Here is a 19,326-nt window from a genome sequence, read left to right as displayed (position 1 = left end):
TCATTTATCTAAGGAGTCTTTTGGCTGACTTGGGGGCAAAGATCCATGAAGTAAAACAAAGGTCTCAAATCATTATATGACTATCCCAATGGTGTTCTCAACCTCCACAAAAATTTATAAAGATTTACCTTGTCCTAAATATGCAGGGTGTACATAAATGATAATTCCATTTAAATTTTAATCATTGGAAATTAATAAATATACACAAAAACCTGGGTCACACATGTGAATATAAGCTTTTTACATTTGGTCTCATATTGTAATGTTTCAAATAAAACTTCACACAACAGGAATGTGAGAGAGGCAGAAGAGTATAAATATATTGTTATATTTGATTTCAAAGGAGACAGGTTAATAAGAGGAAATGTGGGTCTGTCAGTAATAAAAGGTAGACCTAGGTCTGCCAGCAATAAAAGGTAGGATAATCAATCAATAAGAAAGAGAAACACTGTTGATTCTCTGGTCTTGAGGAGGAGGGCTTACTCTGCCCTATACACAATACATAAGTGTGATGTGTGCAGTTGTAACTAAGGAGTGCTTGTTATGTTGTGGCATAGTTCAGAAGAGGGTGTGTTAAGTGGCAAAGTATCTGAAAGAAAAATGAAACCTCTAGTCATCACTCTTAAATTGTTATTTTTTCAGGATAACAGGCAACAACTTGTTTTACTAATGTGTTTTTAGTGGTGTCATATGGGACCTTGAGAAAGCTGAATGGTGCCATATGGGTGCAAAAGCTTTTCTATTGCTAAGGATGAAGCATGCATAGTTAGTTGTAAAAAAATCTGTGGTATGCAAGGTGTGACCCTGAGATGAATCCACATCCTGTAAATCTTTGTTCATCTACACTTGCCCCAAGGATATGCATGGGGGAAATATAATTATGGGTTCTTATGTATGGGTTGTCTTGCTTTATCTGATATACTAATCATTACTTCTACTTGTGCTCAGCAAGTTCATTGGCTACTTTACCCATCCAGGATACTCACACAGAAATACTTTTAGCAAAATTTTCTAAAATAGTAACAAGATTTTGGAGATTTTCTGGTTAGAAATCACAGCTTAATATTCTTTCCTTTTGGTACTAGAGAACTATATGATTTAAAGAATCTAAACAAATTCTGACCTAATATTGAGCTTAACAAAATAATTCTAGAAATATCCTCAATAAGATATTCTAATGTCTAATTAGATAATGCCTTAATAAAAAAGCTTCGATTGAGATTTAATTGGCCTGCACAGATTCACACCTAATGTTGTAATTGACAATTACAGAAGCTCCCATTTTCAATCAAGACCTTTAAAAATACTTTCATTCAATTTCTGGAAAGTAGAAATCATTTTTATACATAAAAATTACAGCTTTCCTATTTTACCCTATTAATACTCTTTTTTCTTCATATTTTATTTTGTGATACAATATCTTGACCCTGCTAAAGTTTTCTGGTTTTTAAAAATTAAGATCATTGATTTAATCATCCATTATAAGCTGTAGCTTTTTATAAGTATTAGAAGGATAGAAAAGTATCAACTAAGTGATTTGATTTGAAGAATCTTCCAAATTTTCCTCCATCTAGCATCACATCCTGAAAATAAAAAGACTTCCACTATTTATTGAGATAGTTTTACAACTAAAGGTCAACTTTCCAAATGCAATACCTTTAAGCTTTATGGTTTTTAAGGCATTGAGATAGTAGTTTATCAAAGACTAGCTCTGCAACTTACTTTTGCAAACCCTGGGAAAAATACTTGTAACTGGGAAGACATGAAGAATCATGGGTCCCCATATCCTGCTAAGAAACAGTAAGAGCTTAGGATAATTTAAGAGCTAAAGGGAGCACAAGGTCATTGATTTCTGCGGTTGAAGAGAAGAGGGGTGATGTAAAGATAAAATGGAACCAAGAAAATGTCTGCTTATGCCATACTTTTCCAAAGTTATCTATGCATATTTATGCAACTTGTCTCATCAATTCTACTATATTCTTGCAGGTAGTCTGAAGAAGTGTCTTCATGTAGTAAATGTAAAATGTTATTCTTCATGAATAAAGATAACACTAGTAAGTCTACAGAAAGCATTTGAATTTGAATTTGTAGGTAGAATTGTATTGTCCTTGTGTCTAACATCATATATTACCAATAACCAACTGGATTTAACAGTTCTGACTCAGGCATACATTTTAAAAATACAGACATTAAATATTTTATATAGCAAGTAAATGCCTCACTGTTAATCAATATTATATTTTATCAAGACTTCTTCTGAAATGAAATTTTTGATTATCAGATCTATTCTTTTCACTGATGACCCTTTGTACTCTTTTGTTGCAATGTGACAAATATTTAACTCTCAAAATTATTCTTATTTGGTATATTTAAACAATAAATAGCCTTGGTACATGCTTTGAAGAGCTTATCCAGAAGAGAAGACATATGGGTAATCAAATAATTTCAGCTACATTTTAGTAGATGCACAGAATACTATGAAGCACATAGAAATCATCCAAGAAGATGAGATACTTAGTTAGAAATAAGTCAGGCCAAGAATGGGAGTGCTGAGGAAGCCAGCTGTGGACTCTAAAACATTTCATGTAGAGACAGAACAAAAAGAACAATTGCACGGACATGATGATAGGTAATTAGAGGGTGTTCAGTACTACTGAAATGTAAAAGTTGAACAGGGATACTTGGGATAGACAAAGTTGAGTTCACATGTTGCATGTCATTATGCCACCTTAACCAGGTACTAGTGATAGTTAGGAAGCAAAGGAACAACATGGCCTTATTTACATTTTACGTATAATACTCCTGCAATAGTGTGAGAAATTAATTTTGGGAAGTGTTTGGAGGGGAAAGAAAAGAGGCTGTAAAACTAAAGGAGTGAAAAAATCCATTAGGAGTAAGATTAGGGGCCTGAACTTAACATGTATTTTTGAGTACAGAGAGTGAAGGGACAGATTTACATAATGTGTGTACGGTATGATTCACAGCACTCTGTAACCAATTGGGTGGCAACAGATGGAAGAAGTTGGAGGAACGCAGGGTGACTGCCAATTGAATGATGAAAACATCATCCAAAACAGTGGATACTGGATTAGAAATGACATGTTGCATGTGAGGGGTCATAGGAGCTCCGAATACAGTATAGATAACATTGCTGCTGCTGCTGCTAAGTCGCTTTAGTCGTGTCCGACTCTGTGCGACCCCATAGACGGCAGCCCACCAGGCTCCACCGCCCTTGGGATTCTCCAGGCAAGAACACTGGAGTGGGTTGCCATTTCCTTCTCCAAAGCATGAAAGTGGAAAGTGAAAGTGAAGTCGCGCAGTCGTGTCCGACTCTTAGCGACCCCATGAACTATAGCCTACCAGGCTCCTCCATCCATGGGATTTCCCAGGCAAGAGTACTAGAGTGGGTTGCCATTGCCTTCTCTGGATAGATAACATTAGGCAATGGGTTTTGTGAGTCTGGATTTTAGGATTTGTCCCTATTAATATCTGCTTCTTTCTTCCTAACATATTGCAGAATTACAAACCTTTTTTTCAAAGTTTGTCCTTGTCACTACTTTCTTGGTTTTTCTTGGTTTATCTTCTCTCTATGGTTTTGTGGTTGAACCATAAAGACTCTGAAGATATAAACAGTGTCTTATTCATTTTTCTTCTAATAATTAGCACAATTTCATGTTCTTTTTGGCCTCAAAATATATTAAATCATTCCTTTCATTTGTGAAACACTGAGGTTACAAAGATGAAAAACAGGCATAGTCCCTGCCGTCAAAGGGCATATAGCATCACTGTACAAACACACAATTACCTTTTTATACCTGTAATATTGAAGGAGCTATAAAAACAATGAAAAGGTAGCTATTGGATTGATCTTGCAGAAAGAAGGAATGGGTGGGAATTTTTTGAGATGAGTTTACTACATCATCATGAGTTTACTTCACAGCCCTGTGAAGCCGTACAGGGCTTGGCTTTGAGGATGCCACCCTTGCTGTGAAATGCAAATCCTGAATGAGTAAGCTACCTATTCATCCATATCACATAGCAGCCCAAAGATGACATAAGCCCCCCCCCTTTTTTTTTTCCTCTACATTATCAGTTACAGCTGACACAATGACTCAGTTCCACACATGTGGATTTCAATTCTGCTCAATTTTGTTCTCTCATCCCCTGGATCTGGCCCTATTCAGCATGGTCAAAGCATATTCACCAGCACCTTGCCCCCATACTAGTCCACAGAGTGGAGGAAGATAGAAAGCAGAGGGCAATTCCTTCCACAAGATATTACCCTGAAGTTGTCCACATAAATTCTACTCGTAGTCCCTTGCACAAATTTATTATTCTCAAGACAAAAATAACATAAAAGTGAGGCAGACAGAGAAACAGTTTTCTAGCATGTGTTCTGAAGGATCATGAGTTATAGTATCAAAGGGAATGAAAAAAGAATAGATAATAAGGGGTTATATCACATTCTCTGCCATAATCATTTAAGCCCATTATCAACTTACCCAAGAGAACCATGGTTATCAGAAATTATATCACATCTCTGAACTCCAATTGTTCATCCTATTCTCTGACCCAGTAATTGTATTCTTGCAGAAGGCAATGGCACCCCACTCCAGTACTGTCACCTGGAAAATCCCATGGATGGAGGAGCCTGGTAGGCTGCAGTCCATGGGGTCACTAAGAGTCGGACACGACTGAGCAACTTCACTTTCACTTTCCACTTTCATGCCTTGGAGAAGGAAATGGCAACCCCACTCCAGTGTTCTTGCATGGAGAATCCCATGGACGGAGAAGCCTGGTGGGCTGCAGTCCATGGGGTCGCTAAGAGTCGGACACGACTGAAGCGACTTAGCAGTAGCAGCAGCAGTTCACTTGCCCTAGTATTTCTTGCTACTGTAGTTCTTCAGATTATCTATGAGCTTGAGCTCATTTTTCTTTTTTACTACATTATTATTTTTTTCAACCAGTGGTTTCCTTTTCCCTTTACTTTCGCCAGCTTAGAATTCTGATTTGTTAATATAATCACAACACAATCTTAGTTCTCGTGTCTTCTTCTAATTGTATCATAATTACATAACAAAGTCCATGAACCCATTTACCTATCTCCTCTGAGCCTACAATTAAGCCTTTAAATGGAAAGCCTTTCTGGAAAAAAAATAAGAAACATAGATGACTGACTTCACTTTAAATTATTATAAATTCATGAAGTCAAACAGTTTCAGCCAGAGCTCCTACTGTATTCTCTTTGTAAACTTTTACATTCCCCTCCTCTAATGTGAATAGGTGATGCTTCCTCTCCCTGAAAACCTCTTGCACCCTCAGGGGTACCACCCTGAACAATTCCTAGGGCTTAATTCATGCTGAAAATGGTGTTCAACATTGAACACTCCCTTTCTTTACCCAACCTTGTGGCTAATGGCCTCATACTTCAAACATGAACTGCATCATCTTTTGCTAAACAAAATTTAGAAGTTAACCTACAACAGCCAAGGTTTTCCAAAGAGAAAACAGCCTTCCATCTATCAAAGGAAAGTCTAGATCACAGATTTTTACTCTAGACTCTACCTCCTGCAAAATTCTCAGGATACATGTTCAAATATTTCCAGAATCTTCAAATTCATCTTTCTAATGACATACTCTCATCAGCATACTCTACCAGCTCTGCTGCTGCTGCTAAGTCACTTCAGTCGTGTCCGACTCTGTGGGACCCCATAGACAGCAGCCCACAAGGCTCCTCTGTCCCTGAGATTCTCCAGGCAAGAATACTGGAGTGGGTTGCCATTTCCTTATCCAGTGCATGAAAGTGAAAAGTCAAAGTGAAGTCGCTCAGTCGTGCCCGACTCTTAGCGACCCCATGGACTACAGCCTACCAGGCTCCTCCATCCATGGGATTTTCCAGGCAAGAGTACTGGAGTGGGGTGCCACTGCCTTCTCCACACACTATAAGCCTTCCTTTCCACCTGGATCATCATATAGATACTGCTCAATTTTTCTGCTCTCTTTCTCAGAAAATTTAAAAATTGGGTTCTAAATGTTCCAATTTCCCAATATAAAATAAATAAGTCAAGGGGATATAATGTACAACATGATGACTACACTTAAAAAACATTGTTTGCACATCTTGACTCCATTTAGCAATGTCTCATTCATTCTTTAACACATTTCAACAACTTCTCTGTTCTTTAACACAATCCAGCCTACCTTCTGTCTCTATAGCTCCACTGGGGTCACAGTCTCCAGTCACCTCTATCTCACATTGCCAGATTCAAAGAACATTATTTAATTATCATCATACTTGACTATTGGGAATATATGTATAAAACAGTTTGACCTTTTGCTCCTTCTTGAAATTCTCTTCTGTCTCATATTGCACTCTTTGAATTTGCCTCCAACTTCCCAAGATGTTCATTTGCTGGCTCAGTCCTTTTTTCTCAAAGTATTAGGAACATGCTGGAGTTCTTCTAAATACAGTCTTGACTTCCTCTCATGTTTATTTACATTCTCTACCTGCGAGGTGATTCTATTCCCATAGTTTTAAATAATAACTACATGCAGGTAGCTTACAATTTTACTTCTTTGATGAAGACATCACTAGAGAGAGCCAAATTTATATAACTGTCCCTTTGATGTTTTGAATGGGATACCTTATGAGAAACCCAGTTAAATTACCCAAAACAAAACTCCTGATTAGGCTTCAATCTGATTCTTCTCTGTTCATCTTCATCTTAATTTAACATACTTACAATATCCCCCAACCAAGATTGATTTTTGACTTATTTCTTCTTTTACCACCTCCCATATCTTCCTCTATTTCTTACATTTATAGGAGTTTTAATATCTACTTTTCTTTGTAATATTTTGTATCTAAACATTTCTATCTTTGCTACTAATAGCTCAGCCCCAGATATTTCCATCTCTTGCTTAGGTTACTTTTACTTATTCATTTTACTGAAGCATAGTTAATTTACAATTTTGTATTAATTTCCACTATACAGTAAAGTGATTCAGTTATACATACATATATATAATTTTTAATATACTTTTATATCATTATTTATTATGGGATATTGAATATAGTTTCCTTTGTGCTAAACAGTAGAACCTTGTTATTTATCCATTCTCTACACAGTATTGCTTGGACCACTTTTAATTACTTTCAAACTGATTTCTCATTTCTATGTTTTCTCTCCTCCCATTCATTCCCCACAGAGAAATTAGAATATTCACTAACATGAAAATCAGATCACATCATTTCTATGAACTTCCTGTGTAAATTGTGGGCTTTGGTTGGTAACAATGAATCTGTGTAGATTCATCATTTGAAACAAATGTACCACTCTGTGGGATAGGGGATGTTAATGGTGAGTGATAAAGATTATGTGCATGTGTGGAAGACAGGGAATATAAGAGAATTCTCTATACTTTCTGCTTAATTTTACTGTGAACCTAAAACTGCTTCAAAAAATAGGGTTTATTAATTTTTAAAAATTAATACTTAGGCCTCCTCAAGTTTCAATTGGATTATATATTTCTTAGAAGCTATGGATATTTTATTAAAAGGTGGAGTGGGTTGGTGAGGCACTCAGTAATATCTGAAACCTGGTTTTCTTAGCTAACTCTTAGCTTTTTACATATAGGATAAAGATATACCCACACAGAAGGAGAGACAAGATAATTTAAATCATTTTGACTACAACTTCTAATTTAGAACTTAGCCACAAGACAATATGACTGAAACCTAAGTAGCCTCAAATCAAAATGAATTCCATTCCTTCTCTAAGCTTTGTTGTTTAGTCACCAAGTCTGTCCTACTCTTTTGCAACTCCATGGCCTGTAGCTCACCAGGCTCCTCCATCCATGGAATTTTCCAGGCAAAAATACTGGAGTGGGTTGCCATTTCCTTCTCCAGGGTATCTTCTTGACCCGAGGATCAAACCTGTCTCCTGTTTGGCAGGTGGATTCTCTACTGCTGAGCTACCAGGGAAACCATGCTTAAATCTCTATGCTGGTGTGTGTGGGCTCAGTCACTCAGTCATCTCTGACTCTTTTAAATCTGTGCTAAAGCAGCTTACCATTTCTCTGATATGAAAGGCCACATGGGCCTCTACATCACCCATAGGCATTAAGTCTTTAAATTACAAGTTAACAATCCTTCAAAATTACTCTTGCCTCTCTGGCTTTATATTCAGCTATAAATAAATCACCATGTAAAAACCTCAAGATCACAAAAAAAAAAAAAAAAAAGTTACCATAACTCTGAGAGTTAACCAAATTCACTAGGCCCTCAAACCAGATGAATTAATATTTTTTTCTTTATATAAACCTTTGGATAATTTCATTTTTTTATTTAACTTACTAAAGCCATAATTTCTTCTGGGTGTTATTTCAGAGAATTTTTCTAGGGAAGAGAAGTGAGTCTTGAATCTTAAGGACCTAATAAGGAAAATTATGTTTTGACTTTGGTTTCTTTCAGTTATTTCTAGGTTCACCCTAAAAATAATACTAACACATATTTACTCTATGAGTACATGGGATTATTGTAAATGGAAAATTAGTAAATCTACAATTGCTCTTCAGAATCTGTTTCAAAGAAGGTGTGATGTTTCAAGGGACAAGGTTGAGGGTTGTTTGGAGCAGGGATTGAGAGGCTTATTATTAACATCTGACATACATTCATTTGTTCAATTTGGTTCATTTGGTACAATGAATGAGTCTATACGAAACATTATTATTAACTAAAAACCATGCTTTATTCACGTTTCCTTCCTTTCAATTCCAGGACCTATGTTCATTACCACATTACATTTAGTCATCATATTTCCTTTAGGTCATCCTGGCTGTAGCAGTCTCTCATTCTTTCCTCATTTTTTAATGATCTTAAAAGTTTTAGAGTTACTGGTCAGATATTTTATAGAAAGTCCCTCAGTTGATAATAGTCTGATGATTTTCTCATGATTAGTCTGAAGTTATATTTTGGGGAGAAACACCACAGAGGTAAAGTGCCATTCTTATCACATCATTCAACAGGTTTTGAAGATTTATCCAAATTGAAAATGTACATCTTTCTAGTTTATATGTTTTAACTTTTATTACATTTGTATATCAATACTCCAAAAGTATTTAGTTATTCTACAATTGATAGTGAGAATACTTCCAATATTTCAAAATTACAAAGATTCAATATCTCATGTATGTGTGTGAGATTCTCCAGAAAATATAATAAAAAATAAAACATGTACCTTTTTATTGTTACTTTTCCTTCCAGAGTAGTTGTATAAATTTATACTTTATAAAACAACTGTGCTCTCCATACTGGTCGTCATTTGGTTTTGTAAGGCTTGAAACTTATTGGCACATTACAGTTGTGGAAAAAATCTTCCATTGTTTAAATTTACATTTCCATGATCATTAGTGAATATATTTATAAGCTAACTGACTGTTTGGTTATCCTGTTTCATTAATCAGCCGTTTAAAGTCTTTGACCACCTTTCTATTAAGTTAATTATTATCATTATTATTTTGTATTTTTTCTGTCATTGTCTTATACATTTCATTCTATTCACTTTCTTTTTTATTGTAGTTTCTCTTTCATTATTTAAATGTTCATTAAAGAACTTACTTTGTGAAGTTCTGCTTAGCCTTCAATATGCTGGGTAATAATACTTTGTTTATGCATGTAGCAAATACCCTTCCCAGTCTATGACTGGTCCTTTCTTTTTTATTATAATTTCTTGAGATGCATACATATCTTTTATTAATGTACTCATTTATCTTTTTTTAATTTATGTACTTTGTGTCTTATTTAAGAAATCTCCCTTACCTTAAGATAAAAAATTACCCCTTATTTTTCTTCTATAACATTTAAAGTTCTGCTTTAAGCATTCATGTTTTATTTACCCAGAAATTTATTTTTCTATATGATGTGACAGCAATATTTCTTTCTACTTTTCTCAATTTTCAAATGTCTATGTGTAGAGGTCTACTTTTGGGAGGGCATGGGTGAATGTGATCACATGGATCACAGCCTTGTCTAACTCAATGAAACTACAAGTCATGCCATGGAGGGCCACCCAAGACCAAGGGTCATCATGGAGAGTTCTGACAAAATGTGGTCCACTGGAGAAGGGAATGGCAAACCACTTCAACATGCTTGCCTTGAGAAGCCCATGAACAGTAAAAAGGCAAAAAGATATGACACTGAAAGATGAACTCCCCAGGATGGTAGGTTCCCAATATGCTACTGCAGAAAAGTAGAGAAATAACTCCAGAAAGAATGAAGAGAAGTTGTTTTTGCTACATCTCAAAGCAAAATCAACACCCAGTTGAGGATGTGCCTGGTGATAGAGGTAAAGTCCAATGCTGTAAAGAACAATATTGCAAAATGGAACCTGGAATGCTAGGTCCATGAATCAAGGTAAATTGGAAGTGGTCAAACAGAAGATGGCAAGAGTGAATATCAACATTTTAGGAATCAGTGAACTAAAATGGACTGGAATGGGCAAATTTAATTCAGAGGACCATTATACCTACTACTGTGGGCAAGAATCCCTTAGAAGAAATGGAGTAGCCCTCATAGTCAACAAAAAAGTCCAAAATGCAGTATTTGAGTGCAATCTCAAAAATGACAGAATGATCTCTGTTCATTTCCAAGGCAAACCATTCATATCACAGTAATCCAAGTCTATGCCCCAACCAGTAATGCTGAAATAGGTGAAGTTGAACAGTTCTATGAAGACCTACAAGAACTTTGGAACTAACATCCAAAAAAGATTTCCTTTTCATCACAGAGCACTGGAACACAAAAGTAGGAAGTCAAGAGATACCTGGAGTAAAGGCAAATTTAGCCTTAAGTACAAAATGAAGCAGGGCAAAGGCTAACAGAGTTTTGCCAAGAAAATGCACTTGTCATAGCAAATACCTTCTTCCAATGACACAAGAGAAGACTGTATACATGGACATCACCAGACAGTCAATACTCAAATCAGGTTGATTATATTCTTTGCAGCCAAAAATGGAAAATGTCTACACAGTCAGCAAAAACAAGACCGGGAGCTGACTGTGGCTCAGATCATGAACTCATACACAACAGAGTCTGTTGTTATAAAATGTGCAATTGCCCATTTTCATCTCCTTTCTTGATTGGTGCTGGGTACAAGACCTATTTTGCATGGGGCTCAACCAAAAGGAAAAGATAGGAAGTATTAAAAAAAGCAGGAAGCCAAAAGGGGTTGGGAGAACTACATGTTTGGGGTCAGACTGCTTCCATGTCTTAGGAGTGTCTGTTTAATAAAAGATCTATCTGCTCGAACTATTAACTGAACTGTAACTAGTCTTTTTTTTTTTTTTTGATTGATTATATTCTTCGCAGGCAAAGATGGAGAAGCTCTATACAGTCAGCAAAAACAAGACTAGGAGCTGACTGTGGCTCAGATCATGAGCTCCTTATTGCAAAATTCAGACTTAAACTGAAGAAAGTCGAGAAAACCACTAGATCATTCAGGTATGACCTAAATCAAATCCCTTACAACTATACAGTGGAAGTGACAAATAGATTCAAGGGATTAGATCTGATAGAGTGCCTGAAGAACTATGGATGAAGGTTTGCAACATTGTACAAAAGGCAGTGTTCAAGACCATCCCCAAGAAAAAGAAATGCAAAAAGACAAAATGGTTGTCTGAGGAGGCCTTACAAATAGCTGAGAAAAGAAGAGAAGCAAAAAAGGAGAAAAGGAAAGATATACGCATTTGAATGCAGAGTTCCAAAGAATAGCAAGGAGAGATAAGAAAGCCTTCCTCAGCAATCAATGCAAAGAAATAGAGGAAAACAATAGGATGGGAAAGACTAGAGATCTCTTCAAGAAAACTGGAGATACCAAGGGAACATTTCATGCAAAGATGGGCTCAATAAAGGACAGAAATGGTATGGACCTAACAGAAGCAGATGGCTGGATGGCATCACCGACTCAATGGACATGAGTTTGAGTGAACTCCAGGAGTTGGTGATGGACAGGGAGGCCTGGTGTGCTGTGATTCATGGGGTCGCAAAGAGTCGGACACAACTGAGCGACTGAACTGAACTGAACTGAACAGAAGCAGAAGATATTAAGGACAGGTGGCAAGAATACACAAAAGAACTGTACAAATAAAGATCTTCATGACTCAGATAATGATGATGGTATGGTTACTCACCTAGAGCCTGATATCCTGGAATGAGAAGTCAGGTGGGTCTTAGAAAGCATCACTATGAACAAAGCTAGTGGAGGTGATGGAATTCCAGCTGAGCTACTTCAAATCCTAAAAGATGATGCTGTGAAAATGCTATACTCAATATGCCAGCACATTTGGGAAACTCAGCAGTGGCCACAGGACTGCAAAAGATCAGTGTTCATTCTAATCCCAAAGAAAAGCAATGCCAAAGAATGCTCAAACTACCACACAATTGCACTCATCTCACATGCTAGCAAAGAAATGCTCAAAATTCTCCAAGCCAGCCCTTCAACAGCACATGAACCATGAACTTCCAGATGTTCAAGCTGGATTTAGAAAAGGCAGGGGAACCAGAGACCAAATTGCCAACATCTGTTGGATCATCAAAAAAGCAAGAGACTCCTGAAAAACTTCCACTTTGGCTTCATTGATTACACCAAAGCCTTTGACTGTGTGGATCACAAGAAAATGTGGAAAATTCTTAAGAAATGGGAATACCAGACCATCTTACCTGCCTCCTGAGATATATATGCAGGTCAAGAAGCAACAACCATTTTAACTGTTGCTTCTTGACCTGCATATAAATGGTACATGGAACAACAGACTGGTTCCAGATTGGGAAAGGAGAATGTCAAGGCTTTATATTTATATGCCCTGTTTATTTAACTTCTATGCAGAGTACATCATGCAAAATGCCAGGCGGATGAAGCACAAGATGGAATCAAGATTGCCAGGAGAAATATCAATAACCTCTGATATGCAGATGACACTACCCTTATGGCAGAAAGTGAAGAAGAACTAAAGAAACTCTTGATGAAAGTGAAAGAGGAGAGTGAAAAGGTTGGCTTAAAACTCAACATTCTATAAACTAAGATCATGGCATCTGGTCCCATCACTTCATGGCAAATAGATGGGGAAAAAGTGGAAATAGTGACAGATTGTATTATCTTGGGCTCCAAAAGCACTGCAGATGGTGACTGCAGCCATGAAATTAAAAGACACTTGCTCCTTGGAAAAGAAGCTATGACCAACCTAGACAGCATACTAAAAAGCAGAGAGATTACTTTGCCAACAAATATCTGTGTAATCTAATTATAGTTTTTCCAGTAGTTATGTATTTATGTGAGAGTTGGACCATATAAAAAGCTGAGTGCCAAAGAATTGATGCTTTTGAACTGTGGTATTGGAGAAGGCTCTTGAGAGTCCCTTTGACTGCAAGAGATCAAACCAGCTGATCCTAAAGGAAAACAGTCCTGAATATGCTTTGGAAGTTGAAGCTCAAACTCCAATACTTTAGCCACCTGATGCGAAGAACTAACTCATTGGAGAAGACCCTGATGCTGGGAAAGATTGAAGACAGGAGAAGAAAGGGAGGACAGAGGATGAAATGGTTGGATGATATCACTGACTCGATGGACAACAGCTTGAGCACATGCTCCAGGAGTTGGTGATGGACAGGGAAGTCTGGTGTGCTGCAGTCTATGGGGTCACAAAGAGTCGGACACAACTGAGTGACTGAACTGAACTGGGTGAATGTGGGGCTCAGCTTATATGTATCCTCTCTGTCAGCACTTTTAACTTTTTTTTTAATATAAATTTATTTATTTTACCCTTTGCTGTAGGTAATCAATTGCTTATGTTATATTTTATCTGTTTTATAGACTTTATAATAGGAATGGGTACTAAATTTGATACCAGGTACTACACTGTCATGATCATGGGAATTGAACTGAAGATGTCTGTACTTATAGAGGTTATCTTATATTTTTTAATCTTCATATTGTCTAAAAAAAAAAAAAGACTTACACTAATCAGTATCTCTCCTTTTTCCAAACAATATAATGACTGTAGAAAGTCTTAAATCAAATTGTTCTTATAATCTCACATGCCTATTGTTTTAATTCAATTATAGTTTACCATTATTGTAAAATTTTTATAGTTTGATCCTACTCAGTTATTTAGTGTCATTTTGTCAGTTTCTTAGTTCACCATAGTTTCTCACATTTATTTCTTTTCTTCTGAAATTAATTTTATTCAGCAATTTTCCATGAGAATCTGTTGGTGGTAAAACCAGCATTTTTTACCTGAAAATTTATTTCACTCTAATTTTCTAATGGAATCATAGTTGGAGTACTATTCTATTTTGTGAATTCCTCTTAACTCTCTAAATGTGTTTGTTAGTTTGTCTTCTATCATTTCTATTAAGAAATTTAATCTCAAATTTATTCTGTTTTCTTTTTAGATATCTGTTGTGATCTGATGGTTATTAAAGATCTTCCTTTTGTCTTTGATTTTCAACATTTCACTAAGAAATGTCTAGACATAATTGTTTTCTTTTTATTTATCTTTTTCATTACTTTGCATGTTTTCAAAATCTGAAAACACATATCTTTCACTCAATCTTAAACATTCTTAATTATTATTAACTTGAATGTTACCTTTATCCCATTCACTTTATTTTCTCCATTCTATGGTCCACCACTGTATATCCTTGTACCAACCCCTTTCTCTCCTACTCCCACCCCCCACCCACCCCGCCCTGGTACTGCATGTCCTCTGCCTGCCTTTTGCCTGTGGAAAAACTTTAGCCAAAGAATAGGTTTAGTTAGAGAAGTGAGAAAATGCAGAAACAAAGGAAAGCAGTAAAGGAGATCAAATAATAATAAGGTAGTCATTAAACACAGTCAAGGACCTTTAGTTCCTTCTCAAGGGCTATAGATAATATTCTGAGCTATAATCTGTGAGCTGTCCTATAGATACTGAAACCTCCACCAGGTAGAAGAAGTTAACTACATGATGACCAGATTGTACCCACAACATAAAATCCCACAATTCTGAGCACTGGCCTCAAAGAAAGGGAAACAAACTGACAAACTGACCCTGAAACTGAAGATTAATTGTATCTAAAAAAAGCAAGATGACACTGGTCATACCATGAATGACCAATTTGAAAGAAACTGTCAGAGCTGACTGTGTTGTTTCTGTATGTAGCCCTGTAACTCCATCTATAAAAGCTCTTGCCCACTGATTGTCAGTGGTGGGAGGGGGATGTCGGTCTTTGGATGGATGTCTGACCCCCGTTCCCCAGTTGCCGTATCTGAAATAAAGCAAATTTTCCTTTTGACCAGCCTGGCCTCTTTATTGGCTTTTAAGGGGCAAGTAGCCAGACCCAGGTTTTTGTTCACATACACAGGAGTAGAATTTCAGGCCATAGGAAATGTTTATCTTCAGACTTACTAGGCATTATTTGTTTTCCATAGTGCTTGTAACAACATATTTGCTATCTTCATCTTATAAGCATTCTTGTTATTACATATCTTCACCAGCACTTGGTATTTTCAGACTTTAAATTACACCAACTGGCACAATGTATGTACTAAGATATATCTTCTTGTAGTTTTAATTTGTACTTCCCTAGACACTAATAAGATTTAACATATGCTTATGTATTTGTGTGCCATTTATTTTTCATCAATGAGAGAGCACTTATTCCAATGGTACGTTTATATAATCATTTGAAGAAAATGGTTCACATTCTCCTGAGAGAAAAACTGAAGGAGGATGAAATGCCTGGAGGCCTCTTTAACCTTTTGTAAAGTTATGAGCAGCTCTGCTTTGTGAAATATTTCCAAATGCACTCCTGCTCTCACTTGTTGAACATGATTATCTCATCTGAAAGAAGTGTAATTCAATCTGCCATGAATGATCTTACCTTTGCTGTGTTTAAAAATATGCTATTGACAAAGCTTTCCCTGAGCTTATACCACAAATTGTAAAAGTGAAGAAGGTGCCTACATAAAGTTTTGATGACCAAAATAAAAATGGCATAGCAAAAATAAAAGTATCTATGATATAGCTTGACACTGAATCTTGCGTATTGTCATGGAGACAAATAATAGATGTATTTATTAACATCTACTCCAATTTTCGGAGAAGGTAATGGCACCCCACTCCAGTATTCTTGCCTGGAAAATCCCATGAAAGGAGGAGCCTGGTGCACTGCAGTCCATGGGGTAGCTAAGAGTTGGACACAACTGAGCGACTTCCCTTTCACTTTTCACTTTCATGCATTGGAGAAGGAAATGGCAACCCACTCCAGTGTTCTTGCCTGGAGAATCCCAGGGACGGGGGGAGCCTGGTGGGCTGCCGTCTATGGGGTTCCACAGAGTCAGACATGACTGAAGTAACTTAGCAGCAGCAGCAGCACTCCGATTTTACTGTTTTTTTAATCCATATATTTTTATCCATATATTCTTAATTTTTACGTCATTTTTCTATTACATTACCAAACCCTAGTTTCCAGTAGATTTACTAGTTTATCTTTTATTCTTCTAATCTCACCTGGTCATTTTAAATTATGACATAGCCAAAGGCAAGTTAACAAGTCTAGACAGTATATACATGTTTTCTTATTCTGCAGGAAATACTTTAATTATAACTTTAGTAAAGAAATCTTTCTAAGAGAAGATATAATGAGAAATGATTTATAGCTTTTAAAAGAGTATTTTTGTTGTACTCATTTATCTCTTATAAAAAATTATAGGAAAGAAAGATAATTACTCTCTTATTTAATAAGCCCATCTGTTTAAGTTCTAATTCATTTAAAGCTAAACTGTGTCACAAGTAAGACAAGTGTTTAAGTTACATCTGTGTATTAAAGATGGGAAGTTACAGTAATATCAATTTGATTTAATGTGAAGTAAATACAAGTAATGAAGTTATTGGTATTCTACAACGATTGAGAAAAGATTTTATTGGAGAAAACCAAGTGTTATAAATATTAAAGCTTTTAGGATATTTTGTTTCTTAATGCTGTTTCTTGAAAATAGGTATACAGATATCTGTGTGGACAATATAATGCTATGCTTGGAAAGCTGTATTTAAATTTCCCCTAGTCCTTGTTCAGAGCACTATTCTTTACAGGAAGTTTTTTGTTTTTTTTGTATGTTATAATTCAGGCACTGAATCTCTATTCTATCTCAGCAGATATGCTTTTTCTTTTTATACTGGTTCTGTACATGTGTGTGTGCTCAGTTGCTCAGCTGAGTCTGACTCTTCTTTGACCCCATGGACTGTAGCCTGCCAGGCTCCTGTGTCCATGGAATTCTCCAAGCAAGATTACTGGAGTGGGTTGCTATTTCCTATTCCTACTCCAGGGGATCTTCCTGACCCAGGGATTGAACCACGTCTCTTGATTCTCCTGCACTGGCAGGTGGATTCTTTATCACTGTGTGACCTAGGAAGCCCATTCTGGTTCTACATTGGTCAATGATACACTCTTTTTAATTTTACACCATCCTATATTCCAATATTGTGCTTTTGACTCATAACACTTTTCTGTCAGGGTTTTATATTTTTACACAGTTGACACTCTGGGTTCACTGTCTCCATTTGCCATATAAGCATTCTCAGCACACTCTGTAAATTGTAAATTACTGCTACATTCCCTTAAAAGGAAGGGTTGCCTCTCAGTGCTTCACTTCAGTAATTTAAGAGATCATATAGATCACTCGGAGAAGGCAACGGCAACCCACTCCAGTACTCCTGCCTGGAAAATCCCATGGACTGGATAGGCTGGATAGGAGCCTGGTAGGCTGCAGTCCATGGGGTTGCAGTCGGACATGACTGAGCGTCTTCACTTTCACTTTTCACTTCATGCATTGGAAAAGGAAATGGCAACCCACTCCAGTATTCTTGCCTGGAGAATCCCAGGGATGGGGGAGCCTCATGGGCTGCCGTCTACAGGGTCTCACAGAGTCTAGAGAGTCGCACACGACTGAACCGACTTAGCAGCAGCAGCAGATAGATCACTCAGGCTTTCACCTGGAAAATGAATAATTTAGGTTTGAAAGTCACCTGAAATCTACCCCTCCACCTTCCACCATTGCTTACTTCTGATTTCATACTGCCAAATAGCTGCCTGGACTATTCCAACCTAATTTATATTATTAGTCACACATGGCTTGCATCCAAATAAAAAATGCTTTAAAAACATAAATATATAAGTATAAAATTATCATAAGATATGGATAAAATATACATTAAGAATTACATTTGATAATTAAATAAGATATACACTCTAAGCTTATCATATTACCATAATTAATATATTAGTATATTTTCCTGAAAGTAATACCTACACAGAATTAATGTTGTATACAGGTCAAGAAGCCATAGTACCAGACTTGGAACAATGGATTGGTTCAAAATTAGGAAAGGAGTATGTCAAAGCTGTATATTGTCACCCTGATAATTTACTTATATGCAGAGTACATCATATGAAATGCCAGGCTGGGTGAATGGAATCAAAATTGCTGGGAGAAATATCAACAACCTCAGATATGCAGATGATACTACTTTAATGGTAGAAAGCAAAGAAGAACTATAGAACCTCTTGATGAGGATGAAAGAGGAGAGTGAATAAACTGGCTTAAAACTCAACTTTCAGGAAACTAAGATCATGGCATCTGGCCCAATCACTTCATGGCAAATAGATGGGGGGAAAGTAGAAACAGTGATGGATTTTCTTTTCTTGTGCTCCAAAATCACTTCAGTGACTGCAGTCATGAAATTAAAAGATGCTTTCTCCTTGGAATAAAAGCTATGACAAGCCTAGACAGTGTATTAAAAAGCAGAGACATCACTTTGCTGACACAGATCCGTCTAATCAAACCTAAATTTTTTTCCAGTAGTCACATACAAATGTGAGCATTGGACCATAAAGAAGGCAAAGATCATACACCATGATCAAGTGGGCTTTATCCCAGGGATGCAAGGATTCTTCAATATCCGCAAATCAATCAATGTAATACACCACATTAACAAATTGAAAATAAAAACCATATGATTATCTCAATAGATGCAGAAAGCCTTTGACAAAATTCAACATCCATTTATGATAAAAACTCTCCAGAAAGCAGGAATAGAAGGAACATACCTCAACATAATAAAAGCTATATATGACAAACCCACTGCAAACATTATCCTCAATGGTGAAAAATTGAAAGCATTTCCTCTAAAGTCAGGAACAAGACAAGGGTGCCCACTTTCACCATTACTATTCAACATAGTTTTGGAAGTTTTGGCCACAGCAATCAGAGCAGAAAAGAAATAAAAGGA

Source organism: Bos mutus, chromosome 4 (genome assembly GCF_027580195.1).
Source record: "Bos mutus isolate GX-2022 chromosome 4, NWIPB_WYAK_1.1, whole genome shotgun sequence".
Taxonomy (NCBI): Eukaryota; Metazoa; Chordata; class Mammalia; order Artiodactyla; family Bovidae; genus Bos; species Bos mutus.
Note: the sequence above shows the minus strand (reverse complement) of the source record.